The sequence below is a fragment of the Eptatretus burgeri genome, chromosome 9 (assembly GCF_056783735.1).
Source record: "Eptatretus burgeri isolate ZD-2024b chromosome 9, Ebu_testis_v1, whole genome shotgun sequence".
NCBI classification, from domain to species: domain Eukaryota; kingdom Metazoa; phylum Chordata; class Myxini; order Myxiniformes; family Myxinidae; genus Eptatretus; species Eptatretus burgeri.
The window spans coordinates 90,145,261-90,160,931 of NC_140969.1; the positions used below are offsets into that span (position 1 = coordinate 90,145,261).

The window sequence follows — 15,671 nt, forward strand, 5'->3', positions numbered from 1 at the left end:
CTATCTGCTGGCATGCATACCTGCTTGTAGCTGCAGTTTATTGTTGGTGGATAATTGTCTTTTTTTTTTCAGGTAACACCTATTATGGATTGGTGCTCCAGTGGTGGTAGTGCACGCTTAGTTGTAGTTAACTGGTGGTGGTGGCTTCATCATGTCAAAGGCAAAGAAACGCCGAACTGATCATGGTTGCAATTTAGAGGAACTGCAGATGCCTCCTCCTGTATGTATTTTACATGTGAGTGGCGTACAGCATGGTGAATTTATACCACTACACAATATAAGGGGTCCTCCCCAGGAAAAGCTTGAGATGTTACATAATCTTCGTGAGAAACGGCTCCTTCAGTCTCATGATTCACCCGCTCGTATGGAAGCTGTGTGTAGGTTAATTCCAGACAATCTTGATGGTGTGGACCTAGAAATGACAGGCTATCACCGGGGATGCTATCAAGCTTTTACCAAACATCAGGATCGTTTGAAATGTGTCGTACCAGACGATGAACCCTCAATAATTCGATCCCCTCGTAAACCATCAACCTCTTCCAAGAACATTTTTTCACCAGAATGTATTTTCTGTGAAATGCTTGAGACAAAAGTTTCTGGAAGGACTGAATGTTGTGTCCAGTTTGCATCTTTCAAGGGAAAGGAAGCAGCTTGGATCCCAAGCCCTAGAAATATGGGACAATCGTTTACATCGCAAGGTGGCAGGCGAAGATTTGTTTGCAAGAGAGGCTCGTTTACTTAAATCCTGTCATAGTTCATTCAAACTGAGACATGTGAATTATTTACGTGATCAAGCCAACAGAAGTATTGAAAACAAGCAAGATGAAAAGCTTGAAGTTCATCAAAGCTCATTTAATGTAGTTCTGGATTTTATACGTGAGAGGGTAATTGGGCAGAAGGAGGTCGTGCAACTTGGAACACTCCGCCACCTATACGTCCAAGAACTTGAATGCGGTGGATTTCCAAATCCAGATTTCAGAAGTGATAAGCTGAAGACCCGACTTCAAAGACACGAAATCAATGAGTGCATTGCTTTCACAAAAGTGTTTCCTGGGGACAGGGGATGCATAACCTACAACCTGGTGTACAGCACAAGCATCTCTGTTGCGGAAGCAGTTACTTATGCATATAGGCTTGATTCCAAAGACAAGTTTGAGGATGTTGCCTTGCACTTGCGCAGTGTTGTTCAGGGGATGTTCAACGAGTCAACACCACTTCCTTGGCCTCCTACAGCTGATGAGCTGGATGCCAGGGCATCAGAAGAATACCTCCCAACAAACCTGATGAAGTTCCTGTCGACTCTTATCCTGGGTGAAGCAGATGTGGAAAAGTCTGAAAAGAGCCAACGTCTGGTGCTTTCAGTAGCTCAGGTGAGTTTTAACCATCTTTGCTTTCAACATCTTTGGGACAATATCGCTAGTCCTCCAAATTGTATATAGTTTTAGTGCTTTCTATCATGAAAATGTAAATTATTTTCTCTCTAAAGGCCCGGTCACACCTTGACGTTTTAGCCAGTGATGGCAACGTATTAAAATGTATGTAAAACGCTGGCTTACGTTGAACTTTTGATGTTTTTTTTTTAAAGATTTGGACGTATTCATAGCGACTTGGTCTTATGTATAACGCATTGGTAACGGATACAGAACGTTTCGTTGTGTTATAGATAACTTGTACCAACGAATGCTGAACCTGTTGTCGGCCTACACAACCGATGCCCAACGATAGTCTAACTTAGGCATAGCGTGTTGCACGCATCGCCGACGATGTCGTGACGTAGCCTATTAAAAGGCTCACGCACAACGATTCGAATCATAACTGCCATAGAAATGGAAGTGTCAACATCGCGGTCACACCTTGGCGATCTTGCCAGCATATGCCGACCTAAGAAAAATGTGTCTAAAACGTTGGGGCACGTCAAATACGGTATGAGTAAGTTTGGTATACGTGAGTAGAACGCTAAAGTACGCTATCATACGTCGTAGTAAGTAGAGTACGTCAAGAAATTTTAAACATGTTCAAAATTTTACGACGTACTCGGCGTATGACACACGTTCCGCATGCGATGGGGATAAGTTGTACACACGATATGTGGACGCTTACACACGTCCACAAAGGCTACTTATAAGCTACTCATAAGTCGAAACACATCGCGGTAATGTCTTTTTTACGCGAAACTTATTTCTAACTTATGTTTGACGTGCTTTGAACCAATTCTTTACGTAGTCCCAACACACATCGACGTATGTAGACGTATTCCAATGACGTCTTCCGGTCGACAAAAAAAAAAAAATTAAGGTGTTTCTAGCTTACAACTGCTATATAAAGACGTGTTCCCAGCGGTTTTGGGAATTGGTATATAAAAATGCTGCTCATAAAAGGGGAACCCAACAGTGTTTTCGAGTCCTTTTTGAGTCGATGTCCATGTCAGCAGTAACAGTAACAGTATCAGTATCAGTATTAGTATTAGTTAGTATTAGTATTAGTATTAGTAGTAGTTTGTTCATGTTGGCAGTAGTAGGTGAGTGTGAGGGGGAGGGTGTGGGTTATGATGGATCGTCCTTGCGTTTAACAATTTAACGATTTAAATGATAAACTCAACGATTTAAATGGCTGCATCTCCACTATTGAAAGTAGACGCTTGCGCTCAACAATTGGATTTTTTTTTACACTCAACCACTTTTAAACGGTACCACTCAACTATTTTCATTGTTTGCAATGAACGATTTAAATTTATGTCACTCGTCTTTGTTTTTTGACACTGGGGTTTGGAAATTTGAAGCGTTTCTTCTGAACGTGTTAAAACGCTCAAACTCGACTATTTTAAATAGACGCTGCCGTTGGACAATTGGAATCATAGCCAAGCTAGACATCGAAGTGTGAACATCCTCGTCATGCCGAAGAAAAGTTCGAAGAATGCTGCAAATAAGTGTCCTGGCCGTGGCCGTGGACGCTGACGCAAGGACGATCCATTATACCGACGTCTTTCAGCCTATGAGTAACTTAAAAGTAACGTCTGTCGATGTGTGGCAACGATCGCGTAACGTGCCAACAACACGTTAATCATAGGTTAGAAATAAGTTTCGGGTACGCTAAACATTACCTCGGCGTGTCTCAACTTATGATTAACTTACAAGTAGCATGTGTTGACGTCTGTCAACGATCGCAGACCGTGCATACAACTTGTGGCCAGCGTAGCGGAACGTGTGAGTCATACGCCGGCATACGTCGTGAAATTTCAAGCATGAAAAAATTTGAGGACAACCAAAAAGTACAACGTTTAAAGCCAACGTACAACGATGTATGGCAGTGTTTTTCAGCATGCTCTCAATGTTATCAAAACTTACCCATAACGTTTTCAACGTGTGCCAGCGTTTTAGAAAAAAAAATCAAAAATCGGCATACATTGGCTAAAACGTCAAGGTGTGACCGGGCCTTAAGATCCATTGGTTTCTTTTCCAAGACATCTGCCGTGCTGTGACGAACGGAGAGTGGAAGTTACCTAAACACATCCTCCTTTGCAGCACCATACGCCACCTATATCGAAGCAAGCAGCTAACTTAATACTTCATAGATTGGGTCACTGTGAGTCCTATGACTTTGGCTTGGAAGTTGAGACAGCACTGGCGGAAGTCATCAGCGATGTTTCCTCTTCTCTCACTCCCCAAATTGCTACTGGTGAAGACAACGAAGTTTTTCATGTTGAGTGGGACAACTTAAACAAAATAACCACAAATGTCCATGGTTCAAACGTGGTGAACAGCACTGGAGAGATCATGACACAGGTAGGTGAAACCAAACACTGACATTGCCGACAAACATAGAACCCTCCCACTCAAGCAGCGGAATAAGACTCGTTGTTTTGAAGTTGGAACCCCACCAACATTGCCCCCTTTTCATATTTATGGTCGAGTTGGGCCCAAGTTTCCAACAGGGGCAAAGTTCAGTCCACCCATCGAAAACGATAAGTTGTACTCAGAGTGCATCCAAGAGTACCGTTTGTGGTTACTTATACGAATGGTCACTGGCAGTAAAGAAACACAACTCGTCCCTGGATTTGGTGGCTTCATCTCAGCTGCTGGCAAAAAACCGTCTCGAAAGTCTTCTGGTCTCCAAAGCCATATGATCCTGAACAAGGTTGGGAAAGAAATGTTGAGGGTGTTTTGGAGCCAGTGTGGTCTTGCTTCCCCCTACCTTGATAGACTTAGTTGAGAAGACTACGGAAGAGATGGAACAGTGTGATGATGACATTGAGGAAGAACAGTCCAGCCAAGATAGTGACTATGAAGAACTTCTCAGTGATAACGAAGACTCAATTAAAATATGAACATTGAGACTTTTGGCAGTCATAATAATGTTTCAACATTAATTGGTTGTGGGCCTGCGTATTATAGTAACTCGTTAACACACGATCTCTATATAATGCATATTTCCATATCAATTAGTAAGGAGTGGAAGTGAAAATATCAAGAGAATGATACATAGACTGTATTTCAGGACTCATTGGAACATGTAAAGCCTTTTACCAGAACAAAAAGGCAGAGAAAACAAATATGTGTCAAACTGCAATTTTACGGGAAACTTATTACAAAAATTCATTTTTTCAATATTTTCGGTATTTTTGCGGAAAGGCTTAATGATGTTGTACTGAAGTTAAATAATTTCTTTTCGTTTTAAAAACTGCGGAAACATGTACACTTTCCTTCAAGTAAAGTAGAATCCAAAAGATTCATTCACTTAGGTGCAGGGTGGATGACAAAGAGGATGGGCGTGAAACTTGATTTAGTGGCCCTTTAACGTGACCTTTTGACCACTGATGACGTCATCGATGCCCTAATTGAATAATTGATGGATTATTGTCATAGTGCAGGTCATACCCTTTCCAATGATACCTAATTTGTACCTGTAACTAATTTCTTTCTATGCGAAAAGGTCCTTTATATTACCCCTACCCCTTACTTTTGCGTCCCAAGAAATCCAAGATGGCGGACAAAAAAAACGGCGAAACAACCCACATGGGACATTTTTTGGAATGGGAACAAAGGAAATTCTGTTCCCACACACCTCAGGGATTGTAAAAATGTAGGTTAAAGAAATGTATCATGGGGGTGCATGGGATCCCTATCTTCCTCCTCAACTATTTTGGGTAGATTTAAAACATCAGATTTGGGCAGATTTAAAATATCAGATTTGGGTAGATTTAAAATATCAGATTTGGCTAGTTTTAAAATATCAGATTTGGGTAGATTTAAAATAACAGATTTGGGTAGATTTAAAATAACAGATTTGGGTAGATTTAAAATATCAGATTTGAGTAGATTTAAAATATCAGATTTGGGTAGTTTTAAAATATCAGATTTGGGTAGATTTAAAATATCAGATTTGAGTAGATATAAAATAGCATATTTGGGTAGATTTAAAATAGCATATTTGGGTAGATTTAAAATAGCATATTTTGGTAGATTTAAAATATCAGATTTGGGTAGATTTAAAATAGCATATTTTGGTAGATTTAAAATAGCATATTTGGGTAGATTTAAAATAGCATATTTGAGTAGATTTAAAATATCAGATTTGGGTCGATTTAAAATAGCATATTTGGGTCGATTTAAAATAACAGACCATTTATTTATTGTAGTTACAAAGTTTAATTCATTCCAACATTCATTTCTATCACATTGTTATAACTCATTAATATCCAGAATATTAATCATTCTATTGCATATTTTCACATTATTTTTAATTGTTTGCACTTGTTTTACTATATTTTGGCAGAAGTGCAGCAGAACAGTATGCAAAAGCCATCCGCGATGGTGACGGTCTTATGTGTGTTCATTTGCCTGCAAGGAGGGATGCTTTACTGCCTTTCATTGAGAATATGATTTATTTAAATGTGAGCTTCATGTTTCGTGTCAGAACATCTCGCATCAACTTCGCTCCTCCTGCCTGTTCCCACCTTCGTCTGCCCACTTGCACCATCTGATCACCTCCCAACCCCTCCCTTCCCTCCCAACCATCTGATTGCACCTCCCAACCATCTGATCCCCTCCCACCACCCCTCCCCACCCGCGATGACAAATGGCTTTTATGATGGAACAGATGTTAGATTCAGAGGTGCAATAAAGGTGCTGTCAGTTCCAGGATGAAATATGAATTGAGCTCGGGGCCGTGCTGATTGTTACTCTTAGAAATCTTGTTTGTGGCTCCTGCCAAGAGCGGCCCGGTTATTGTGCCCGTTATTGCAGCGGTTTCACATCGTGGCATTAACCCCTATCCTTACCACTATGTAACAATGGGGTTAATAAACAGAATCTATTCTCCGTTTGAGCCAGCAGGTACTCATTCTGACCTAGTACCACTATGTATGATAGCTGCCTCTCTAACAAAACTAATTACGTGTTCGAAACGACAACAGCTCAACGCTCGATAGCTTCTGTTCACGTGTTTTTTTTTTCTTCTTGTTTTGAAGTTGCCCTAGAGAGAGAGAGAGAGAGAGAGAGAATACTAACTTAATTTTGATATTCCCAACTGACCTGTCTCTTGCTTTCCTTGTTCTTTTAGTAAGTGGCACTTTAGTTTTGAGCAGGGTGTTTATAAACGAACCTTATATGGATCAGCTAATTTTGAAATTGGTGTCCCCTCATCATTTCATTTGGCTGGATTTATTCCAAACGCGACTCAGGGCTGATTATAGCGATTTGCAACACACAGGCTTTGCTTGGAAAAGCACTATGGAATATAATTTTTGGTGTTCATCCTGTTTATATAATTAATTATCTGTTTTTCCTTTCACCTGACATTGAAATACATTTTCTACCATCCTTGTGGTTTATAAACAACAATATACTTCTTTGAAAATGTAGTTGCTAATTCCAGGACAGAACTAGTGGGCTACGTTGGCGGCACAACGGAATAAAAACATCTTCTATTACTTAGAGGAGAAGCGTACATCGGGAAGCACAATGGAATGAAAACATCTCTTACTAAAAGGAGAAGCTTACATCAGGAGGCACAACAGAATAAAAACATCTTCTATCACGAAAAGGAGAAGTGTACATCCATGTGACCATCAAATTTTCTTCTGAGAGGGTTCCTGCCATAATAGAATAAGAAAAATACTGCCATTTGAGAGCTAATGATCAGTTTACTTGGAAAAAAAAATAATTGTCCATATAATCACAAAAATGCCTATTTTGAAATTCCCATCTTTCCGGGTGGGAAGAGGAAGAAGCAGAACTTGGAGCTTTTATGTAGCAGTTCCAATGGTATGCCAGCAGGAACCTTTTAGAATAAAGAATGACGAATATGGAAGGAGCACAAAGAAATAAAAATAGGAATGTTTCACGAAGCAATAGAGAAATATATAAAAGTACACAGGAGGAGCACACAAACATCAACAACCATATCCACGACGACAGCAGCTACAACAACTATGTGTCCCAGACTCATGAAAGTGCCATGGCAAAGACGCTGTAGTGACATCCTCCATCCACCTCTCCCAAATGAACAAAAAAAAACACATCCACACCTACATTAGTGGGGCAACTTAGCATAACAATTGTGCATTTTGTGCGGAAAGCACCAAATTTGGCACACTAGTAGCCTATCATATTATGAACAGATTTGGATATTGGGCCATCTCAAATTCAGCCGCTGATGGCTGTGGCAGCCATTTTCCACTGCCATCAAAAATTTTGAGATGGCCCAATATCCAAGTCTGTTCATAATATGATAGGCTACTAGTGTGCCAAATTTGGTTCTTTCCTCACAAAATGCACAATTGTTGTGCTATATTTAGCTAAGTTGCCCCACTACATCACTTCAAACACAATCAACAAACTTGGCCCAAACAGTGTCCTGGGCAGTAAACCCCCACCCATACATGGCACAGACCAACTATTCTCCAGGTCCAATCACGTTGCTGCAGGCCTTCTCTGTAGACACCACCCACAGCACTCGCACTACAAACACAGACTCGACATCACCACTGATGACACCTGCAACCTCTGTCAGACCACCACCCCACACACAACAAAACACATAATGGAAGACTGCATGGTCCTGGCTCCACTTAAACAAGACCACAAATCATATATGTGAGGGATCTCTGGGTCGCTCTTGGGAAATCGCTCGGCTATCTCCGTACCACGGGCCTGTTTGAACAGAACTGACCGTGGCAACAACAACAACAACAACAACGACGACGACGAGGTGTGGTGTTTCATTTAATTTCACATCCTCATTGAGACTCACAGATAGATGTGCAATATGTTTTTGAAGTGAAACGTGCAGTTGGTTGAGTAAACCTGTCAGCGAAGCAACGGATATACGCAGCAAGTAAGAATAGAATGGTTCGAGTTATCTGCACGAAAATATCACGAGGTGCTGATGTTTCGGGTTTTACCCCCAACAGAGGCCATTTATTTTGCACCGATGAAGGCTAAAGTCCGAAACGTCAGCATCTTGTGATCCTTTGCGGCGGATAACTCCAACCATTTTAGCCTCCATTTAGTTGTTTGAACTTATTTTTCCATTGGAGAGTAATTTGATTTATTTTTGTTTTGGCCAAAATGAGACTTGTTTACTTCCAATTTGAAGTGCAGGATATGAATCGTTCTCTCATCAATATGGCCGCCATGACGGGTGAGCAGATGGCTCATGGCTGAGCCGACGTGGGTTGAAAGTCTGCAGGCGTTGCGCATTTTTCTGCTCAAAAACACAGTAATGGGTGAGTTGCAGTCGTTTTGTTATTTTTATTTTATTTTGTTGCAGCTATTTCTTCTTGTCGAACCGATTATTTTCTACAACGGAAGGTCACAGGAAATTTCACACAGCCCAAGCATAATCTTAGCAAAATGGATCAGGCCGAGTTGTGATCTATCCAAAAATGTGCAGTGAAAATACATCACGTTTGACAGTTCTTATATTCAGAAAAATCAAACGTGTGGGAGAAAATGCAGTTTTGTGTAAAGATGGAAGGAGGGAGTGAGGGAGACTGTAGTGAAGAATGGAGATAACAGATGGAAGAAAGAAAAAAAAGAGGGGAATGAGTTGTTGGTGTTAAACTGTGCCACCATTGAGATGTGCCCACAGGCCGATTGAGATGGCTTGATGCTGCAATGTGAGACACAATGAAGTGCGGTGTGAAATGAGTAAACGGAATGAGATAGTCTTCCTGCTAAGGAAACGGACACGCTGTGTCCCATGAAAATGCCTTTCACTCCCTTGGTGTAGCTTAGTCGAAGGTCTATATCCACACCACTTTCCGTGTGTCCTTTTTAAATGCTGCACACATATACTGTGTGCGTGTGTGTGTGTGTGTGTGTGTGTGTGTGTGTGTGTGTGTGTGTGTGTGTATGTATGTATGTATGTATATATATATATATATATATATATATATATATATATATATATATATACACATACATATACTGTGTGTGTGTGTGTGTGTGTGTGTGTGTGTGTGTGTGTGTGTGTGTGTGTGTGTGTGTGTGTGTGTGTGTGTGTGTGTGTGTGTGTGTGTGTGTGTGTGTATATATGTATATATGTATGTATATATGTATATATGTATATATGTATGTATATATGTATATATATATATATATATATATATATATATATATATATATATATATATATATATATATATATATATATATACTTATGTATAATGTTTTAATTATAATTACGACATCATAGGTCATGTGGTGTGGCAGCCATGTTGGAAAAACAGAAATACTTTGGACCTCTGTGTGACTGTGTCTCTGAAACCACACCAAGGAAAACATTGAAACTTGGCACACGGCAAGTACTCCTCATGGGGAAGAAGTGTGATTTTTATGTTGTCATAGGTTTCTTCGTTATGACGTCATAATTGCATATGTATAACACTACATCTGATCAGTATGAAAATTTTTCAGGGTCATTTAAGGATAAATTGTTCCACAAAAAAAAATATTGATGTTGTCAACGGTCACGTGATTCGGCAGCCATATTGTTTTTGTAATTTAAAAAACCTTCAAAAATCTTTTTCTCTGAAATGGCCGAATAGATTGAGGTGAAAATTTACAGATATGACCACCTATACATGAGGAACAAAACGTTCACACATATGACATCATAGGTCACATGTTTTGGCTGCCATATTGGATTTACCCTAAAACCTACAAAAAAAAATTCTTCTCCAGAATAGCTGTACAGAACGTGGGTAATTTACACAAATGTTTCGTAAGCCTTGGGGATACAAGGGCATTCACGTATAATTGATGTCACATGGTCTGGCAGTCATATTAGATTCAGCAAAAATATTTTTTAAATTATTTCTTTTGAACTGCTTCATCGATCGACGTGAAACATCACAATTATGATCTCATAGTGATACGGAATAGATGTTTCAAATTTCAAATTGATCAGACGCATTGTCTGGGCAGCCAAATAATTTAATTATTTTAATCGGGGTTCATTTTCATTTTTATTTTTTAAATAAGGCTCACTTGGCTGTGCCTGGATGGGTTTGAGGATAGAGGAGTAGCAGCTGAAACCCGAATCCTATCCAGGTTCCTTCTGATGACTTCTGATGACTCCATTATCCAAATGTTCAGCAGGACTGTACCTTCAGTATTTGGTCTTCCATTTGACTTGAATTGAAGTTATTTCAATCCCATTGTGAATTCAATTGAATAATAATAAACATCATGGGTCAGGGTCAAGTGTCCATTCAAAGCGTCCACTCAAGTGTCCAAAGGTCAGGTCAAGTGTCCATTCTCTCGTGTGCATATAGCACAGGCATGGTTGGCATACAGACTTCGTCCTATTTCTTGCGTATTCTTTCAATCCTATAAGCATCGTCTTTTTTTTCATTTCTGAGCATCGTTCAAAAATCTACATTCTATTTTCTGATTTTTCTTCTGATAAACCCTTTTTGCTTCCACACAACTTCAGGAGAAGTTTTGCAGTTTTATTTATTTATTTTTGATCACTTAGCCTGTATTAACCAACTCCGTGATAGGCTTGCGTTAAACAGCTAATCTCACATTTTTTTGTGAGAGGTGGGGAGATTAAGGAAATATATGTATGTGAAAATCAGACCTGAAGAAGGTGATAGAATGAAGTTGAATTATAGTACCTGATGACAGGTGTTAATTACTGCTGCCACCTTCTGCTTAAATTTGCCACATTATTGCTGCCCCTCCTTGCCAACTTTCTATTTACAACCTGATGTTTATGTTGATGCAGCTGAGAACATGGTTGTCAGTCCTATGAAGCAGAATGGACTTGAGCTGCATTGTTACTATCACATGTAATTCTTTGTGCTCGAAAATCATGGCACGGGGATAACAAATAATGACAATTCTTGTGAGCTTTTCTCTGGGAATTTGCAGTTTTATTTGGTGTGTTCATATCATTTTGTCGACTGCTGCTGATTCTGTTGTGTGTGTGTGTGTGTGTGTGTGTGTGTGTGTGTGTGTGTGTGTGTGTGTGTGTGTGTGTGTGTGTGTGTGTGTGTGTGTGTGTGTGTGCCATTATTCTCTTTGGGATATGCCTTGGTTTATATTTGGAAGATGATTGTCTTTTTAGAAAAATTATATTCAAGCTCGAAATTTTTGGTGACAATGTCAAAACACTCTGTTTGTCTGTACCCGTATTTCTGTCTCTTGGAGATGGATGGTGTTCACAAACAGATGATCTCGATGGTCATTGAATCGTGAACTTAATACCATGAAGGAATGATTCAGATATTCCTCTCCTGCTCTCTTTTCTCTCCTCTCCTTACTCATATATTTGTAAAAATGCTCAACAAAACATTAATCCATTATCCAAATGTTCAGTTTTTACCTAAGATCCCATAATGTAAGCCTATTTTATATGAGAAATCAATCCGTGAAAGTCAGTAAAGTAAATCTTTTTCGCAGGTTGTTCCTTGTCGATTATCCAGTCACTCATTGTCTGCACTGGTCAGACATGGATTTGACAACACATGGAAGGGTGAGAGGAACCATTAGCTGAATGTCAGTTGGCGCAGCAACACCATAGACTGTCAACACTCTGCACCATCTTCGTCTTCAAGAAAACATATCAAGGAGACAAGGTATTGCATTTGGGGCCGTTTGTTACTTGCGAAAATCGAATTTTTTTCAGGTATATTGGTTGGTTGCGTGCGTTATTCTGTCTGCTTGTTTTTATGTTTATCGCCCAGAGGTCACAATTTTTATCCGATCTTCACGAAACTTCAACACATGTTAGAGTTCATCTTAAGCAAGAAGCCTATTGTTTTTGAGATTATAAGGTCAAAAGGTTAACGTAGTTCAACAAACAACAAAGGTCAACAAACTTCAAAATTTCTAAAATCCTCAATTTTCACCTAATTGATTTGAAATTTGAACAGGATTTTCATATCAGGTCACTGAATTCAACGACTAATTATTTTTGAGGTCGTCAGATGCCAAAGGGTCAACACAGGCCAAACTTATAAAATGTCAATTTTCATCCGATTGATTTGAAGTTTGAAGAGTTGCATATTTGGTCATTTAATTCAACTACCTACTTATTGTCAGGTCAAGCCAGATTCGATCTGTGACCTGCTACAGGTACCATGTAAACCTGTACTAACCTGTTCCATGGTCGGGTTGTCGGCAAATAAACCGTCTCCCCCACCAGGTTTCCTGGTGAGGAGGGTGTATGATATGGACACCCAGCAGGATTAAAAACAAAACCTGTCAGAGGGCGGAGGAGCTCCTTGTGAGCCAACGGCCATCCATATCTCCTGCCCAACTGTGTCTACGGACGTCCTCCTGTAGTAGGGTTACTTTTTTTAGGAGGTTAATGGCAGAATTTGCACCCCGGCCACCGTAAAACCCTTCACTCTGCAAAACATACTAAAAACGCAAAGAAAGCTGAAAACCCACTCTGTGGGAGTACCTCATGTGCAGCTGCCCTCCGCAGGGTAGCTGCACAGGGATTGGGACAAAGTCTTCGGGACCCCCACTCTTTGATGATAGGAGGAAAAACGTGTGGTAACCTTCCTGGGTCAGATTGCGGTAGTGTGTATCGGGGTGGTGCTGAGGTGTCGTCCACCAGACGGCGGTCTCCTTGGGTTAACCTGAGGCGGTCCCTTCAGGTGGGTGCCTGGAATGTCCTATCCCGAAGAGAGGGTGATCACCTGTCTGTTATCATCTGAGCTCAAGCGTTTGAACATCAGTATTGCAGAACTCTCTGAAGTTCAGGGACCGGATTGCGGTGAGATAATGACGGGTGGTTACACCTACGATTGGTCTGATCACTCTGATAGTTACCATGCCCAAGGAGTTGCTGTATCTGTGTCCAATAAGCTGACTCCAATGATAATTGAGGTAATACCGGTCAACGAGCGTATTATGAGATTAAGGATTCGTCACTCCTTAGGTGTCATTTCCCTGGTCTCTGTTTATGCTCTGACTGAGGCGAGTGATCTCACCGTGAAGGATGCATTCTACGCCACGCTCGAGTCTGTGGTTGATCAGTGCCCCAGACGAGATACACTTCTCGTCTTAGGGGATTTCAATGCATCGACTGGAACTGATAGGGATGGTTATGAGACAGGTGTTGCTAAAGGTACATGGTAATAATGGTACATAAGTACGTCTCTGAAATACGTACAATTGGAACGTGAGTACATCTATTAATTATGTACGATTGGAATGTGAGGATGGTTTGTCTATTAATTACGTACTATCGGGACATGAGTATATCATTTAATTACGTACTAATACAATGTGAGTACGTCTATTAATTACGTACTTATGAAATTTGAGTCCGACGTTTATTACCTAATTAGGTTTCATTGGAATGAGAGTGTCTTAATTACTTACTATTGAAATGTGAGTATGTATGAATTATGTATTATTGGACGACTACGTCTATTAATTACGTCCATTACTTGTGTACTATTGGAACATACTTTTAAGACATTCATACATATTTTAATGGGGTTTGAAATATAAGTAAAGATGAAAGTGTCTGACACTGTGAAAAACAATATTTGGGAATTTTCGACTAGATTGGGATCTGAAGAGCCAATTCTCACCCCAGTGCACTGCTCCCCTACCACACTCGAAGGGGGAGCATGTGGGTGGCAAGCCTGTCTGACACAACTGGCTATTTATCATTGTAGAACATGACTTAGGGGATATAAAAAGGGAGGTTGGGTGCATCCTTTTTTTTCATTTATATTGTTGGCACTTTAAAAAGATCATACATCCATTTTTGGTGAGCTCTTTGTCATGTTGCACAAAAGGGAAGAGAATCTGACGATGTTCTTTGAGCATGAATCATGTACTCCCACCATCATCGAAGAAGCCTACTTCTGACAAGGCAGCTCTTCTGCACATTATTCTCCAAGAGGTAAATATAAACAAAGATGACACTGAGGTTGAACATCCAATTCCTCCCATGTCCTATGAATCAGACTCACTGATTCCAAAGCCAACTTGCACCACATTCGATGACCTTTTTTTAAAAACCACGATGGTTTATCCATACTTGAGATCTCAACTGCATTGCTGCGATCAGCTCTACATTGGTTGGGATCAGTATTTTTAGCACAGTATCGAAGCTGAAACTATATTAATAAGGTTTCATATTAATCCGATTCAATGAATAAGGAAGAACTGTTTGAGTACCTCTCTCTGAAAGCAAAGTAAGGCTGGATACCATGATGACAAACATCTTCTGGTGACCTTAAAGGACAGTGTTCTTTATGTTGGTCCAGCGACATCGTAATCAATACCTGCAATCATGAGGAAGCTGATATGTGTATCGTCATACATCTTAAGGCCATTGCTAGGATATTGCAATCTCTTCTCATCCAGACTGGTGACACCCTAACCCTGGGTATCGCCGTCTCTCAGCTGGCTGCCACTACTGACCGAATCTACCCCAGTGTTGAACTCAGGGTGGCCTTCAAAAGAGGCAAGGACACCTCCTTCCTGAACGTGAATGTTATCAGCCACTCTCTTGGACCACAATGGACCAAAGCTCTTCCCTTCTTTCATGCCATCTCAGGCTGTGATTTGACCAGGAGCCGATAATTGAAGGGGAAACGGATGGGGTGGAATGCCTGGAAAAGGATTTCTGAAGCCACGGAGGCTCTTCAGAGTGCTACAGATGAGCCATTTGCAGAAACCAGCAAAAAACACCAAACTGTCCTGGAATTGATGGTTTGCAGCATCTATGACTCAACAACAAAATTGGCAGTTCCATGAACAGAAATGTCAGGAAGCTGAAAAGTTTGGGGAGAAATAAAATATATTATGTGTCCGGGATTAGGATTGTTACCTTGAATAGCTCACTAAGATTCTGTAAGAAGCCGAAAATACTTGGAAAAGTACCTGAGAGAAAGGGCTGTACCTCTCCACCACGAAAGCCTTGGAGACCCTTCTCAGCCTGCCGAACGGGCACCTGCTCGTACAGCAAACTCCCGACCATGTAGGTCGGTGCAAGGTCCGAGTGGAGAAGAGCGCCATGTGTTACAGAACCCCCCCCCCCCGAAGGATCGCTACCAGTGAATGGACTGTATATCTGGATTAGGTTAACCTGAACAACGATTGGAAGGACATATTGAGTGCCTGTGTATGTACAGGGTAAATTGAAAATGATGATATTTACTATTAATCATGTTGGGGGTGGGGGGAGGGAGG

At 40.6% G+C, this 15,671-nt stretch overlaps 1 pseudogene across 1 annotated transcript in view; it reads left to right on the forward strand.

Moving 5' to 3' along the window:
* Window positions 1-15,671, forward strand: part of LOC147020594 (uncharacterized) — a 38,817-nt pseudogene that overhangs the window by 246 nt on the left and 22,900 nt on the right. The window contains exons 2-3 of the transcript XR_015061392.1: window positions 296-1,370; window positions 11,910-12,085. The product of XR_015061392.1 is annotated as an uncharacterized LOC147020594 (transcript). The remainder of the gene's footprint in view (window positions 1-295; window positions 1,371-11,909; window positions 12,086-15,671) is intronic.